Consider the following 17,058-nt stretch of genomic DNA (forward strand, 5'->3'; position numbering starts at 1 on the left):
GATTTTTATAAAACTGTTTGTTTTTTGCCTGTGTGTATATGTGTGCAATTTTTGAATTAAAAATGCTTAAAGATCAAACACAATAGCTTCAAAGCAGGCTGCCACTATAGCACTGTGGTGGTCACCTTGTCTAGGGGTATCTGGCTTAACTTTTTGCTCAGATCTGCCCTTCATCATTGCCTGAGTATTAGATACTATTGCAAACAACTGTTCATTCTCTCAGCTACAGTAGGAGCAAGGGAGCATTGCCCACAGCTATATAACTAAGTAGAAACCAAGTTGGTTTGCTAGTTTGCTTTATTGCCTCCTCCCTTCAGAAATATTTGTACTATAGGCATTACACTAAGTGCTTGGGAAGCTGTGGTAAACAAGATATTCTTACAGAGTGTTGGTGGCATTGAATCCTAGACTAGTAGTTTATCCATCATTCATACGTACACATAAATAATTTTACATAAGTGCACAAGCATACTTTTATAATTTGCTCTTCCCCCCTCACCGCCCCCTAGTGCTGTCATAGTCTGTTCAGGCTGCTATAACAAAATACCACAAACTGGATGGTGTATAAGTAGCAGAAATTTATTTCTCACAGTTCTTCAGGCTGGGAGTTGGAGATCAGGGTGAGGGCTTTCTTCCTGATTCATAGCTGTAATCATACTGTGTCTCCATATGGTGGAAAGGAGTGAATAAGCTCTCTAGGATCTCTTTTATAAGGGTACTAATTTCATTCATGAGGGCTATACCCTCATGACCTAAGCTCCTCCCAAAGTCCCCACCTCCTAATACCATAGCCTTTGGGAGTTATTTCAACATATAAAAAAAATATTTTTTTGGGGGGAGAGTTTTAAACATTCAGACTATAGTGAAGACAAAGTTATTTTTTTGTTTGTTTGGCTCCCCTTCTCTTCCCCTTTCTGTCCCATTGGATTTTTTATCTCCCTGTCCCATCCCACCACACACACCCCCACAGCAACAAACTTACTTTGTACTTTTCTGTTCTTTTTTTTTTCCTTTATGATCATATAACCACACATGGACATTTATTGTGTGAGGTAGGGAGACCAGTGTTCTTGCCTCTATGAACTGTGTGGTTACTTTTTATTTTATAACCATCATAGAGACACATGCAGTCAAATAACCTCAAGGATAAATCAAGGCCAGGTACATATCAAGATAATGCCATCAGGATTCTTTTGCTCCAAAGTTCTTTTGGCATTTGTTCTGCTGACCTTAGTGTGGCAATGTGGCCTGTTGCCTGGAGACCATTGTGGCTCACCCTTACTCCTTATTTAATACAAATGCAAGGTTGTCTCAATTCACAGTGTCACATTCCCATTGTCACATTCCCATTGGCCTAAGTGGGTGGATAGGATAGGTGAATCAAACAGGTAAGAAGCAGATGGGTCATTGGCCCAGTGTGTCACATTCACATTGAGACTTTGTAGTTGGGGTGATCAGTAATATAACATCCAAACAGAAGACTTTTGAAAATGAAAGGAGGCTTTTAAAATATTCCATCAGAAGAGAGAAAAGAAATTGACACTCTCCCAGGCAAACTGAGTAATTTGATACAGTCCTTTTTGTGTTAAGGGGTAGAGATGGACCGACAATGTTTGTGGCTTTTGCAACTTGCCTTTCCTTTTTAATATCAGGAGCACCCTTACCCCACTCTCATCCCTCAAATGTAAGTGGTCAGGGTTCTCAATCACTGGGAATCCCTGGTATGTTTGTTTCTCCCCCAGGAGTCTATATTTTAATTTATTTCAGGAAAATAAGTTTAGAAACTATGGAATATCAATAAGTCAAACTTCATTGGGCACCTGGCATGTGCCACACATTCACTGAGCAAAAAGGTAATCATAGTTCATATACCAGATGGTCATTGAGAGGCTTAACTAAGACAATACATGTTGAGCACTTAGCACAGTGCCTGGCACATAGTAGACCCTTATTATTATTTTTTGTTATTGTTTTAACTATCATTGTAATCATTGAACAACAATAAATATAAATAAGACAAGATTTGTTTTCAAAATCCTGGCAGTGGTGATGGGGCACATAGAAACAAACATTTAAACACAGTGGTGATAAAGGTATCTACAAAACTAGAACATAATGGGTGTGACTCATTGTGCCTGTAGGTGGAAGCACAGTGTGGGTGTAGGAGGGGATATTTGACTCCCTTACACTCCTGCAAGAGGCATGGAGGCTTCCAAGAGGAAACCACCTTTTCTTTAGACGGTTGGTTTCATGTAGTGCTTAGAAAAAATCATTTACTTAAAAGGAAATTCAGTATATAGATATTTGTATTTTATAACAGTAAAAAGACTAGTAATTATGATTATTTTAAAATTAATATATTATAGCCTTGGGTTCTGAAGCTGGGAGCTTGGATTTTAATTCTGGCTCTATTGTTTTGGAGAATGTGATTTTAGACAAGTAATTGAGCTTCTTTGGATCACAGTTTCTGCATCTGTGAAGCAGAGATATTAGATTTATCTGAAGGAGTTCATGTGAGGGTTAAGTGGTTTCGCCAATACACAGTACCCATAGCAGTGCATGGCACACAGTGAGAGCCCTGCACATGCCACCTATAACTTGATGCTTCCGTGTCCCCAGAGATTGTTAAAGTGCTATTCATAAGTTAAATTCTTTTAAGAAACAGCAAAGTGAATATGAAATTAAAAGGTGATTTTTACATAGACGCAATGGGAATCCATTGAACACATTTTAAAAGCTTAAAAATTATTCTTCTGATTCCATAGATCTTATTCAACTGTAGTGTCAAAAGATAACACTATTTTTATCAAAGTGTACTATTTTTATCATATGATCAATTGAAAGCATTCTGTTTTCTTTTAAAACTAGAGGCCTGGTGCAAGAATTCGTGCATGGGCAGGAGCAATCGTGGGTGGGGCTGGCAGAGGGGAGGGGCTACAGGCAGTTGGCTGGCCGGCCCTGCCCCCTGGTTGAACTCTGGGTCGAACTCCTGGTCGAGAGGACAATTTGCATATTAGCCTTTTATTATATAGGATAACAATTTGTCCCATAATGAGGTGGTTTTCCAATATTTGCTAGGAGAGGAATGAGATGTAAGTCTTCTAAGGAAGGCACAAAAATGCTCACTCTAAAATGAAATGCTTACTCTAATAAAGAAGTTTAAAGCCAGAGCTTCCCCAATTCCCTATCCCCGGCAAAAAGCTGAAGAACTGCAGGTCTATGCTGAATAGATGAGGAAAATGGGACCCATCAGCACAGCCCAGCAGCCTTCCTGAGAAAGGAGGATAAAATTGGCATCAAATAAAATAAGTTAGTGAAAGTATTTAAATATTCTTTCATTTCATTCAATAAATGTAAGCCAATGTACCAGACCCAGTGCTCAGTGCTTTCACATGAGTTACCAAACTCTCTGTATCTTAGACAAGGATGTCGCCCTCTGGGAGCACTGGACAGAATTCTAGCTGGCCCTGACCTGAGGGATCCTGAACCCAGGTCATCTCTAAAATGCATCATTCATAGTTATTCAAACTAATTTAAAACACATGTATAGTCAATACATATAATTTCTTTATTCTTAACAAATAAAAAGACTATAGCTAGCAAATCTGAGACACACACACACACACACAAAAAAATGCATCATTCACCTGGGTGGTGCCTTTAGTTTTTCTTCGCTAATGTTCTCTAGCTGTAACTACTTCTCTTTAACTGTCCAAGAAGATTCCAAGATTGGCATTCCCTTTGACAGCTCTTGAATATTTCACAATTAGCATTGAGCAATTAGCACAGTGACTGTGACCCCTAAATTTCTTCTTGGATTTAACAAATTGTCTCTTCTGTTCCATCCCTGGAATGTTTTAACTTTGTAAAATAGGAGTAGAAATAATACCTGCTACGTGAAATTATTGTGAGATTTAAAAGTTTTAATAGATAAAAGTCCTTACAACAATGCTTGACACAGGAAAACTGACAATACATATTTGCCACTATCATTATTGTGAAGGACCACCTATGTGCGAGGTACTAGGCTAAGTGCTCTTCATGTGTTAACTCATTTAATCACCAGAAAAAAAATTGTATTCACTTACTTATATGTCTGAGTCATAGAATTTGATGACCATTACTATTTTTCCTTCCCAACCTTTTTTATTTTATTTTAAATTTTGTGTTCCCATCTCTCTTTAACTGATATCTACATCAAATGGATTGCAATCTCTGATTTTTCTCTCTCATACTCTCCTCTCCTCAACCTGACTGCTCCTCATTAGATTGTGCAGATTTAAAATCTCTCCCATATGTTTGCTCATTTTTCTTCTCCCTGTTCTAGCCAGGCTCACAGGACATTGTCATAGCTCCCTGTCTCCCACCCAGTCCATTTTGTATTCTTCCATCCAAAGTACTCTCCCATGCAAGAGTCCTCAGTAAGTGCCTAACCCTCAGCCTGGAATCTAATTTCCTTTTCTTTTTGGTCTTAATCATTCTTTGGATTGTCTCTGAACCTGTCCCTTATGCACCCTATTCTGCCATACTGTGTCCTCTGCTTTCCCACTTAAAATTCATGCTGTTCCATCTCCCTGTAATTCCTGTAATGCACATGAATATAATTTCCTTGTCAAACATTAAAGCATTACATAGAAGTCCTCTTTGACCAGCCCCCTCCTTACCCCAAGCTTTTCTACAGCTCCCTAGGAGATCACCACCATCCTTGGTCAAAGGGCTCTCCTTTCACTCTTTTTCTATGCATTTACGTACATATATATATGCATTTACAGAGAATTTATGGTGGTGCTTGTTGTTTTGTGTGTGGGTGTACCTAAGACATAAATAGTATCCAACTGTGCTTATCATTCGGCAACTTGCTTTTCTTCCCCAACAATATGTCCTGGAAATCTGTCCAGCAGGATGCATCTTAAATGCCACCAATAATTCCCCCAAACTTTATAAGATTTCCACTGTACTGGAAGTACTCACTCTATCAACACTCATTGGAATCTATTAAGAAGCTTTCTACATCATATGTGTGTATAGTAGAATTATGCGTGATTTTAAAATATTTTATACTTTTATTTTTACTTTTCTGTAATTTCAAAAATTTCAACTGTTACCTCAAAATTATATTTAAACAAAAAGATGCCAGGTTAAAGACACACACACACACACACACACACACACACACACACACACACTCCATCATACACTCATATTACTTTTTATTTTTTGGGCCATAATTTTATGTTACCCAGACACCTATCAATTTGTCTTGATATTGGGACTGAAGGTGCCTTGGCGAGGCAACATGTAGGTCACCAGGAAAATGTGCCACTGTTGCAAACTCCCCAAAGAGGCCCAACTCTTGGACAATAGCTTTACTACCAAGGATATGAGAAGAGCAAGTCTGAGGTGAAATTCTGTCACACTGTGTTAGAGCCTATGCAAGAGAAAAAAGGGACGCTTCTGTATACCTTTATAAAAAAGTTCATATTTATATTATTATTTTATTACATAACTAGAGGCCCGGTGCACGGATTTGTGCATGGGTGGGGTCCCTGGGCTTGGCTGGCAATTGAGGTCTATCAGGGGGCCCACCAGCCAGAGGGAGGGATCCCGGGAGGTTGGCCAGCTGGCCCCCAATTGGGACCTATCAGGACGCCGGCAGCGGGGAGAGATCATGGGAGGTTAGCAGGCTGGAGGGCGGGGCCACAGTTGGCTGGCCAGCTGGAGCGCACTGACCACCAGGGGGCAGTTTCTGTGTTGAGCATCTGCCCCTGGTGGTCAGTGTGCATCATAGCGACTGGTCGACTTGTTGTTCCGGTCGTTCGGTTGTAATGGTCACTTAGGCTTGTATATATATAGATCATATATTATACACTGTACATTAGATAAATATATAGCACAAGAGGCCCCGTGCACAAAATTTGTGCACAGGGGTGTGTGTTCCTCAGCCCAGCCTGCACCCTCTCCAATCTGACACCCCTCGAGGGATGTCTGACTGCCCGTTTAGGCCCAATTCCACCTAAACAGGCAGTCGGACATCCCTCTCACAATCCAGGACTGCTGGCTCCAAACTGCTTGCCTGACTGCCTGCCTGATTGCCCCTAACCACTTCTGCCTGCCAGCCTGATCACCCCCTAACCACTCCCATGCCAGCCTGATTGAAGCCTAACTGCTCCTCTGCCAGCCCGATTGCCCCTAACTGCCCTCCCCTGCCAGCCTCATTGCCCCTAACTGCTCTCCTCTGCTGGTCTGGTCCCCCCCAACTGCCCTCCCCTGCAGGCCTGGGTACCCCCCAACTGCCCTACCCTGCAGGCCCGAACACCCCCAACTTCCCTCCTCTGCCAGCCTGGTTACCTCTAACTGCCCTCTCCTGCAGGCTTGATCACCCTCAACTGCCCTCCCTTGCAGGTCTGGTCCCCCCCAACTGCTCTCCCCTGCAGGCCTGGGTCCCCCACAACTGCCCTTCCCAGAAGGCCTGGTCACCCCCAATTTCCCTCTCCTTCAGGCGTGGTCTCCCTCCCAAGTTCCCTCCCCTGCAGGCCTGGGTCCCTCCCATCTGCCCTTTCTTACAGGCCTGGTTGCCCCCAACTTCCCTCCTCTGCCAGCCTGTCACCCCTAAATGCCCTCCCCTGCAGGCTTGATCGCCCCCAACTGCCCTCCCTTGCAGGCCTGGTCCCTCTCAACTGCCCTCCCCTGCTGGCCATCTTGTGGTGGCCATCTTGTGTCCACATGGGGGCAGCCATATTTGACCACATGGGGGCAGCCATCTTGTGTGTTGGAGTGACAGTCAATTTGCATATTACTCTTTTATTAGATAGGATAGAGGCCTGGTGCACGGGTGGGGGTCGGCTGGTTTGCCCTGAAGGATGTCCCTGAACAGATTGGGGGTTCCCTTGGGGCATGGGGCAGCCTGGGCGAGGGGCCTGTGGTGGTTTGCAGGCCAGCCACACACCCCAGCGACCCAAGCGTAGGCCAGTTACTGGATGGAAGTAGGTATTTGGGATTTAGTTATCTTCTATAATTGAAACTTTGTAGCCTTGAGTGGAGGCCAGGGCAGACCAGGGCGGGTGGGAAGATTGGCTTCTTCTATCGCTGGGGGCAACCCAAGCCTTTGGCTCACTCCAGCTCCATGGCCACCGCCATATTTGTTGGGATTTATTTATCTTCTATAATTGAATTTTTGTAGCCTTGAGTGGAGGCCAGTGCCGTCCAGGAAGCTTGGCTTCCTCCATTGCCATGGGCAACTCAAGCCTCCTGCTCGCTCCAGCTCTGTGGCGGCCACCATCTTAGTTGGGTTAATTTGCATACTCGCTCTGATTGGCTGGTGGGTGTAGCAGAGTGATGGTCAATTTGCATGTTTCTCTTTTGTTAGTGTAGATTATAATGTTATATAGTACATAATTAATTATAAATTATATAAACACATATTACATATTATATAATTCTAATATACTATAGATATTAATAACAAAAGTTAAAAGCTCTACAATCAAGCACCATGACTATGTATCATGTCTGCCCTTCTTGCCCAAAGTGTTTGCACACCATGTCCAGCCTCATAAACCCTTGTGGTGTAGAGGCCCCCTGCACAGTTTGGAATCCGTGGGCTGTTTGGAAACAACCATTTCCAATTCACAATAATGCTGGATTTAAAACAAACTTCAACAGACAGTCATTATTTAAAATTTGATATTTTATCATAGGTTTAAAAATGATTGCAGTAAAATATTTGTTTTGGCACCCTTGCACTTGAGGTGACTGTCTCACTCTAGTCTCACCTGCTGCCACACATATAGCCATTTATTCACTAAGCATCTACTAACAAACAAGCACCAAGTGTTGTGCAAACTGTTCTGTGAGCCTGATGAAGTTCCGCTCACTGTCCTCTGGGGGTAGGAAAGCTGTGTCTTCCAGGGGCAATCCTGCTGGACCCCAGAGGCAGGATTCTGTGACTCTCATTGCTTCATTACACAAGGAGACTCCCCCAAGTTCACGGTTGTTTACACAAAACTCTTTAGGGACTGGCCTTGAGCACCAGCTTGAGGGGCAAAGCTATAGGCCCTCACTAAATTTTTGTACTCTGTGCCCACAAAAGTGGAAGTATTTTAAAATATTTTAATCCACACTTCTAAACTTTACTTTTTATCAATTCTGAACAGTCACCACACTATTTAAGAAGTCTTTAGTTTAACAATTTAAAAATCCATAGAACATACACTCTGCTAATTAGCGAAGCCTCAGGTATTGACCAGGACGTGGATATGGTTGCTCTTGTGGTGGTCCTCTGGAGTGTGGCTTGTTTTTTAGGGCAACTATAGAGTGAAGCTTGAATGAATGGCACATTCATCACATCACATCATCTTTGCTTTATGTACAGTAAAGTAAATTACAGGCCCCATAACAATCACCCATGATTAATGGACAAATTGATGATCTGGTTGACTTATCTCAGTGAACTGGGAGTGTGGTGGTCCCTTCTGGGTTATTAGGCAAAACCATATTTGTACTTGAGGAGCTCAGTTCTCGGGAGGCCGGGCCCTACCCCTCATTGCCCTGGTGGTCCCTCTGCTTTGCATCGAGCATGCAGTGTCTGCGGTCAGCACCTATGACAGAGATGGCTGTCAAAACATGGCTGTGATGCCCTCAGGGGAGGAGTTGGTGGGGAAAATCCGATTAACCAGAGTGAATGAGTAAAGGCAGGGGTAACCACCTGCATTCAACAACAGCAGCACGGAATATGAGTAATTAAGTCACAGGAAGTGTTAACCAACAGGGGCCATCATTGCAAGGAGGTGTGGAAAACTTGGGATCTGAGAAACAGAAGGGGGTGAGGGCTTTAAGCCAAGGAACTATGACTTCAGTGAAAGGCTTCACTGTCCCCGAGGCTGATGTGACAGGGGAATAAAGATCATAGACTGGAGCACAGACTGGTACATGACCAGCACTAAACCACGGTTTGTGGAGTGAAAGACATATGTTGACTCTTCAGCACCCTGGGGTCCTAGCTGAGTGATCATTACACAGTCCTGCTACTATTTAAGATATCAGACAGGACTTATTCTAGGTCAGATTCAAGATACAGTCCCTAGAACTTATTCAACAACAACCTCTGAGATTATGGCTCTATTTTCTGGGGATCTCAAACTTTATCCTTAAAAAAGTGTCAGGAAAAACTCTGGCTAGCCAAAGACACTAGCTTTTTTGTAGCTAGGTACCAATTAGCCAATGTTTTAATGGCCACTGTTAACATTAATTGAATCCTTGCTGTGTGCTATATACTGGCTGTGTATTTTATTGCATCAGTTTATCCCCATGTTCCAGATAAGAAGACTGAGTACTTAAGCCACTTGCCCAAGTTCAGTGGCAGAGCTGGGATTTGAACTGGGTTTGCCACACAATCTATGCACCTATGCTCTCAACCTTTATTGTACATGGCCAACAGTACTAAATAAATTCTTGAAAATGCATTTGCTTCCTTGTTTTTCACATAAAAGATGCTGCTGCTATGCTGACATATGAACTGTGTAAGTCCTCTCTGCTTTTGCTGAGAAATAATGGGCAATCCTGTTGAAGTGTCTGGCTTTTAAAGGACTAGTGATTACTTCATCAGCTGAAGCAGCTGTGAGCCACCTTGGCAAAGCTGTCCTTACCACCAAAACAATCTGAGAAAGAACGAAGTGTAGAATTCTCAACCCAATGCATTGCCATTTGTTAATTAAAAAATAAAAGCTTAAACAAATGTCTCAAAATGCATTCACATCTTTTATATTATTACTAGAGGCCTGGTGCACGAAATTTGTGCACTCGGAGGGGGGGATCCCTCAGCCCAGACTGCACCCTCTCGCAGTATGGGAGCCCTCAGGGGATGTCTGACTGATGGCTAGACCCGCTCCCTACTGGGCCTAAGCCATCAGTCGGACATCCTTAGCACTGCTGGGGAGGCAGGAGAGGCTCCCACCACGGCTGCTGCACTAGCCAGCCATGAGCCCGGCTTCTGGCTGAGCGGCGCTCCCCCTGTGGGAGCATATTGACCACAGGGGACAGCTCCTGCATTAAGCATCTGCCCCGTGGAGGTCAGGGTGTGTCATAGTGACCGGTTGTTCTGCTGTTCAGTTGATTTGCATATTAGTATTTTATTATATAGGATAATGTCTTATTATGGGCAAGGCCTCTAATTCAATTTTTTTTAGGTAGTTAAAGGGAGGGGCAGAATTTTCACTTGAGCCTGTTGCTAAAATTGCCCTTAGCTCAAAAATCTGCATACCACTGAGACACATCTTGGTGAGGCTCATTCTGAACCCCCACACTGTTCTATTATGTGTATAAGTATTGGGAACCATCTTATCTCTTTAGAGAAAGGAACCTTTTGTTATGTTACAATGACTAACTTATCTCATGAGTTGTGTTTTGGCTTCAAGCCTGTATCCAGTATTCATGCAGCAACTTCAGATCTTCTGTTCAATATTTACCTGGCATATCTTTTATTTTATTTTCTCTAAAACTTTCTAGACTTTTATGTATTAGATAGGAATAGCCCATGGACACAGACAATAGTCTGGCGAAGGCCTGGAAGGGGCGGGTGCAGGGTGGAGGAGATCAATGGGGGTGGGGGTGGGGGGCGGAAACTAAAACAATACTTTGCTGTAATACTTTCAACAATAAAGATACATTTTAGATAAAGGAAAATATCTTAGTTGAAAAGAGTTTTATGCGAAATAATATAAATAATTGCTCTACACTGTCCTTTACATTCTCAACTCCTCTCAGAGAGATATTAATTGACCCTATGTTCATTGGCTGCAGGACTGACTTCTGCCACACTGACCCAGCACTGACTGCTACAGGGGCAGTCAGTGCTGGGTCGCCATGGCAACTCAGGGCTGACTGCAGGACTGACTTCTGGTTGGTCGAGCCTCCATTCGTTGCGGATGTGACAGATCCAGGGTTTTTATATATTAGAATTACCCAATTAAATACTGGGTTAATTTCTGGCTCACCTCTTGCTTGCTGGATAAACTTAGATCATTTAGTTTCTTTGATTCTCTGTCTTCTTACTAGAAATAAAACAGAGTTTTGACAAGATTATTATCCCATAAAGAATGCTTTTTTGTTATCCATTTTCCTATCCTCCTTTCATGGTTTGAAATACTTTGATAGTAGAATAAATTGCATTCAAGTGATATTTCTTTTTATTTTTTAATGAATTTTAGAAATATTTATAATAGCAAATATGAGTTGGCTATGCATGAAAATAATATGATGGAAACACAGAAATGTTTTAGTTTGGCCATCACCATTTTGGATAGGTGCATGATTTCTACCACATGTTTTAAAATTTAGATTACTCTAGTCTACAAATCTTTAAAATGCCAGGTTACAGTGGGATCAGATGATCATGAGAAACCATTTTACTTATAAAACTTAAGTAAATCTGTTTTCCTATAAATTTGGCCCCATTTACTTTATCAAGGAAGAAACTAGGTCCTTTACATTTCAGCGATTATTGCCCTAGGGATTCATCGTGAGCACATTGCAGAATTCCAAGTTCCCACACTACACAATTTCTGGACTTAAATATCTACAAAGAATTTATTTTGAAGTGAGGAAAATTGTGAAGGCAGATAAAAACATCAGTAAATATTCACTGTAAATGTTCATTCTTAAGAGATGAAATAATAACATAAAAGCTAAGAAGGAAATATGCAATGATGTTTAATCACCATACCTGGCCATCCCATCAACATGTAGATTTCAGTCTCATCACTTTATGTTTCTTTTAGTCTGAGGGCCTTTACAGGTGCTCTGGTGAACCTATCCTTCCCTCTCCTAGTCATAATCCCCAACCCTACAGGAAGAAAATGTGAGTTCTATTTCCAAATCTAGCTGTTTGATTGCAGAGAGGCCATGAAGTCTTGAAGCAGTACTTTCTATCATCTTACAGAATTGCTGGGCTTGAACAAAACAATGTGTGTGAAAAAACTTATTTATATACTTACAAAAGCTTATTGCACTATAGAAATGTGAGGTGCTACAATTAAACTCAGCAGATTTTAGAAGTTCAAATACCTATGGTATTAAAAGTTAATGAATAAATGATTGAGTAGAAAAAATATTTGAGGTAGAATTTTACTTTTCTAAAGTTATCACATCAATTATCTCTATTTTATCCACACAATAACAAGATTGGCCATTTAGGAAAGTGGTACAGGCATCTTTTCCTTTAAAAAAACAACTACAGCTTTTAAGAGGTAAGAAAACGTTGATTGGAACATATGCATCTGGTGTCAATTTTCCCCACACATTGTATTATGAAAAATTGCACACAGAAACTTTGAAAGAATTTCCTGAGAATACTTGTAAACCTACCCTCTCCCATATATGTATGAATCCATTTTTCAATATATTTCAAGGCAACTTGCAGACATCAGTAAACTTTCCCCTAAAGGCACACATGTCATTAACTGGAGTTCAGCACCTGTTTACATATTTTTCTTCTCTTGATGTAGATGGGGTCTAATTTAAGTCATAAAAATCATGGCACACTGTGATTTTTTTTTTTTTTTTTGCTTGCTTCTTTGCTATTGAAGCAGTGAAATCCCCCTTTCAAGTTAAGTATGAAGCAATAGCTGACATGTGAAACAGATCCTGGCAGAGCTGCTTTGGATGAAGCAGGAATGGGGGCCTGGAGTACCAGTCTCTGAGCCCCTCCCTCTCTCCCTGGGGTGCCCCTGAGGCCCCTCATCTGAATGCCATGGATGATTAAAATTGTTGAGTCCCTTAATCTCATCAACCTCTTTTGGATCATCTACCAAACAGGGTTTTGGAAACAGCTGTTTTCTCAGGTTCTTTTCAAGCTGCTCTCGGCTCTCATTCGGTGATGGTAAAGCACTGAAAATGTTTCAGACTCCCTCTCACAAATCTCAGCAGAAAGCATTCTCTTGTTTTTATTAGCACAAATCAAAAAGCCTCCTTTAAGACTGGGGATCTGGATGCCTGAAGTAAAACCCACAGTTGGAAGAGCTGCCTGTGGAATGGAAGAAAACTGGAAAAACAACCTGACCTAGGTGGATGGCCAACTACAGTAGCCTGCACACTCAGGGTGAACATGCGGACATGGTGTGAACGGCCTCACTGTCTATCTTCTAGGGCCTCTGCCAAGTCACAACTGAGAGCACCTCTCAGGAATTTTGGCGTCCTGCTGTGAGTGAAGTCTGCTTGGGAGACTTTCCTTCTCCTGCTTTCTCCTTGAGACACAGAACTCTTATGTGTGGGGAGGGCAGATACTTCACTATTTGGGCAGCAGCCTGGGCATGGGGATTGGAACTATGTCTGGGGCCAGTTTGGGTTGGAATCACATGAAAGTGAGTGTGTTTGGGGAAAAGAGCAAGGATTACAGCCATAGAGAGACCATATTGATTATCTTGATTTGAGAGGAGAAAGTGGATTTAGAAAATGGAGGGAGAAGATAGGACTGGGCATGTTTCAGAGTCACCAAGCAAGAACTGGGAGAGTGGGTCCAGGTCTGTGCCAAGAGAGGCATTGGATGCCAGAAGATTTTCTTCCTAGATATTTAATACTGTGCTATAAACTCTGTGAGGATAAGACTGTGTCTAAGTCAACTTTATCTAGAAAAATAAATGGTAGGTAATAGATGGACACTCAAAAAATGTTTTTTAAAGGAGGTAGGGTGGGTGAGATGAAGGGAGGAAAGAGAGAGGGTGGAAAGAAAGAAGATAGGATGGGTGGGTTTCCCTGAGTTGTAGTGGGGTCAGGGCAGGGGTCTACACCATTATTAACAGTATGGCAAGGTTGGCATAGCAAACTTAGACCTAACCTCTCCACCAATGACCACTGTTTTAAACATATTTTGACCATGACTCACAGTAAAAAATATTCACTTTAAATGGTGACTCAGTACACACACACACACACACACACACACACACACACACCCCTAAAATCTCTTAAGATGTGATAGTTTCAATAACTTTTATTCTGTGTTATACCATCCAATTTCATTCCAAAAATACTGATTTGTAACCCACAGACTGAGCAACTCTAGGTCAAATCTCTTTGATCTGTTCTGGGATATAACTCCTGCAAGGATCACTTTCCTTTCCAGAATGCTTAATCTCTCTCCTACACAGTTTTCCTCTCTTCCTGCACCTCTCTGGTTTATTCTGTTTTCCAAAAAGCAAGGACAATTCTTCACTTTATTTTGTTCCCTTTCTAGTGACAGATATTCATGACACTTCCCTTTTATTAGAATAGCCTATAAATAATTGATCTGTACCTTCATCTTTTCTATCCAGGCTTTCCTTCCTCAACTCCCTGCAATGAGAAATCTTTCTCTACCATGTTCTCTCAATGGATTGTAATGACCTTTGGCTATGTACATCAAAAACTGTTTTCTTCTTCCTCCTTTTTCTTAATTTCTACTCTTATTTTAATTAAAAATTTAATATTTTTTCAATTACAATTTACATTCAAGATTATTTTATACTAGAGGCCCGTTGCATGAAGATTCGTGTAATAGGCCTTCCTTCCCCTGGCTGCTGGCACCGGTTTTCCTCCAGCACCCGGGACCCAGGTCTTCGCTCAGGCCGCAGAAGAGAAGCCAAGCCTCGAGGCTTCTCCGCTCCAGCCACAGCGGAGAAGCCAAGCCTCTTCAGTCTTCAGTCGTCTTCAGTCTTCAGTCATCTTCAGTCTTCAGTCATCTTCAGTCTTCGCTCAGGCCAGAACCTTCAGTTCCACACCCGCATTTGCAAATTAACCCGCCACCTTTGTTGGGTTAATTTGCATACTCACTCCTGATTGGCTGGTGGGCATCGCGGATGTATAGTCAAATTGCATATTTCTCTTTTATTAGTGTAAATAAGTTTCAGGTGTATAGTGTAGTGGTTAGATAATCATATACTTTACAAAGAGTTTCCTCTAATATTACCAGTACCCATCTGGCACCATACATAGTTATTACAATACTAGAGGCCCGGCACACGAAATTCGTGTGCGAGTATGGTCCCTAGGCCTAGCTTGCGATCGGCCATCTTCTCCAGCTGCTCGCAGCCAGTCCCGCCCCCATCACCACCCATGCCCGGTTCTTCGTTCACCATTGGGTGATCGGTGCCTGACGGCCAGGGGAAGGGACCAAGAGGTGTTCAGTGCACCTCATAGTGACTGGTCCAGCGGTCGTTCTGGTCATTCTGCCGTTAGGGTAAATTTGCATATTACCCTTTTATTATATAGGACTAGGAGCCCGTTGCACGAAGTTTCGTGCAATAGACTTTTCCTTCACCTGGCTGCCGACACCAGTTATCCGCCAGCAGCAGTTTTCCTCTGGCCACCCGCCGATCAGAGTGCCTCCCCCCAGCACGATCGGCCACCCCGAGAGGAACTCCGATTGGGAGGCGCTCAGATCGGGCGGGTGGCCAGAGGAAAACTGCTGCTGGCGGAAAACTGGTGCCAGCAGCCACGCAATTGGCCACCCGGAGTTCCGCCACCAGCGTTTTCCGCAGCGCCGGCCGTTTAAGCCGGCGGGAGGAGCGGGGGTCGGGGACTCGCGAGTCCCCGCCCCCCGCTCTTACCACCAGCCAATCGGCCACCCTGAGTCCCGCCCCCCACACCTCCAGCCGGCCCAATCGTGGGCGTAGCGGAGTGATGGTAATTTGCATATTACCATTTTATTAGGTATGATTATTAACTATATTTTCCTATGCTGTACTTTACATTCCCATGACTATTTTGTAACCACCAATTTGCATTTATCAATCCCTTCATCTTTTTAACCCAGTTGACTGAGCATACTTTAAATATTTTTTTTAAAATATTTTTTGACTGAGGATAATTTTGAACCCTATTCTCTTAACAAGGGTCTTCTTTCTTGCCTTATTTTTATTCATGCATTCTCACATGATTTCTCTGAGATAGGTACTATCACTAATCCTATTCTACAGAGGAGGAAACTGAGGCTTAGAGAGGCCATATTGTTCCTCAGTGGCAAGCCTGAAATAAAAACTCGGGAATTCTGACTGAGGAATCAGTGATTCCAGCCACAAAGATACATTACTTCTCTGGGTCTCCCAGTGTCCAGGGCCTAGTCTTTAGTGATTCAAGTCTAGAACCTAGTTTTATTATATTTGCAGAAGTTGTTAGACTCTCAAGAGTCTGATTGATAAGCCAGAAGACCATTTATTAATTTACTGCTCAAAAGATGTGACTGTGCATCTGCACAAGGTACATTCTACTGTGCAGAGAATGAAGGCATCAAAAATAATAATAAGTACCATTAAATGGGTGTATGGGTGATTTATACATATTTCTCACTGTATCTTACAACACTCTGATGTTGATATTACTAGCACAATTTTATAGATGGAAAGACTAAGGCTTTTTATTGAGCACAGCTAAAACTCCATACATTTCAACATCTATTGCTATAATAATAATTATTAATAGTGGTAGTGACTGCAGTAGTGCTGGTGTTAAGAAATTTGCTCCATAGCTCCTGGTGGTACATATCAGAAACGAACCCAGGTCCATTTGGTTCTAGAGACAATATTTTTCATTAAACTTCACAGAACTTTAGGGTCAGAGCTGCTTTAGACAAAGGGAACCAAATATCCTCATAGTCTATTTTATTCTGTTTGAATTATTGTTATTCTAGAGAACTATGTCTAACAAAGAACAAGGCTTGATCACCTGGGACATAGAGCTGATTCCTTGGTTGCAGGTTAAGATGGATGGAATGGTCCTGACTGATTCCTTTTTCAATCAACTACCCAAATCTCCACACCCTGATGTCGGTCAGGCCACACTCTGATTAGGTGGGTTATAGTTTTCTTTACAAATATCTAAATGCTTTCTTCGGTGCAATATCTAGTCCTGGTCCCCTTATAGAGACTTAGAGCTCATTATTCTTTTATCTGTGTCTCTTATACCCTCTCTTAGGATGAGATATTTCTTCAGAGGTTGCAGGTTATATGGTGTATGTAGGTATTTCAAGAAATTTGCTGAGATTCATTTTTGGACCCAGGCCCCTGTCTCTGGGCTGAATGGATATTTGAA

This window comes from Cnephaeus nilssonii (assembly GCF_951640355.1).
Source record: "Cnephaeus nilssonii genome assembly, chromosome: 8".
NCBI classification, from domain to species: Eukaryota; Metazoa; Chordata; class Mammalia; order Chiroptera; family Vespertilionidae; genus Cnephaeus; species Cnephaeus nilssonii.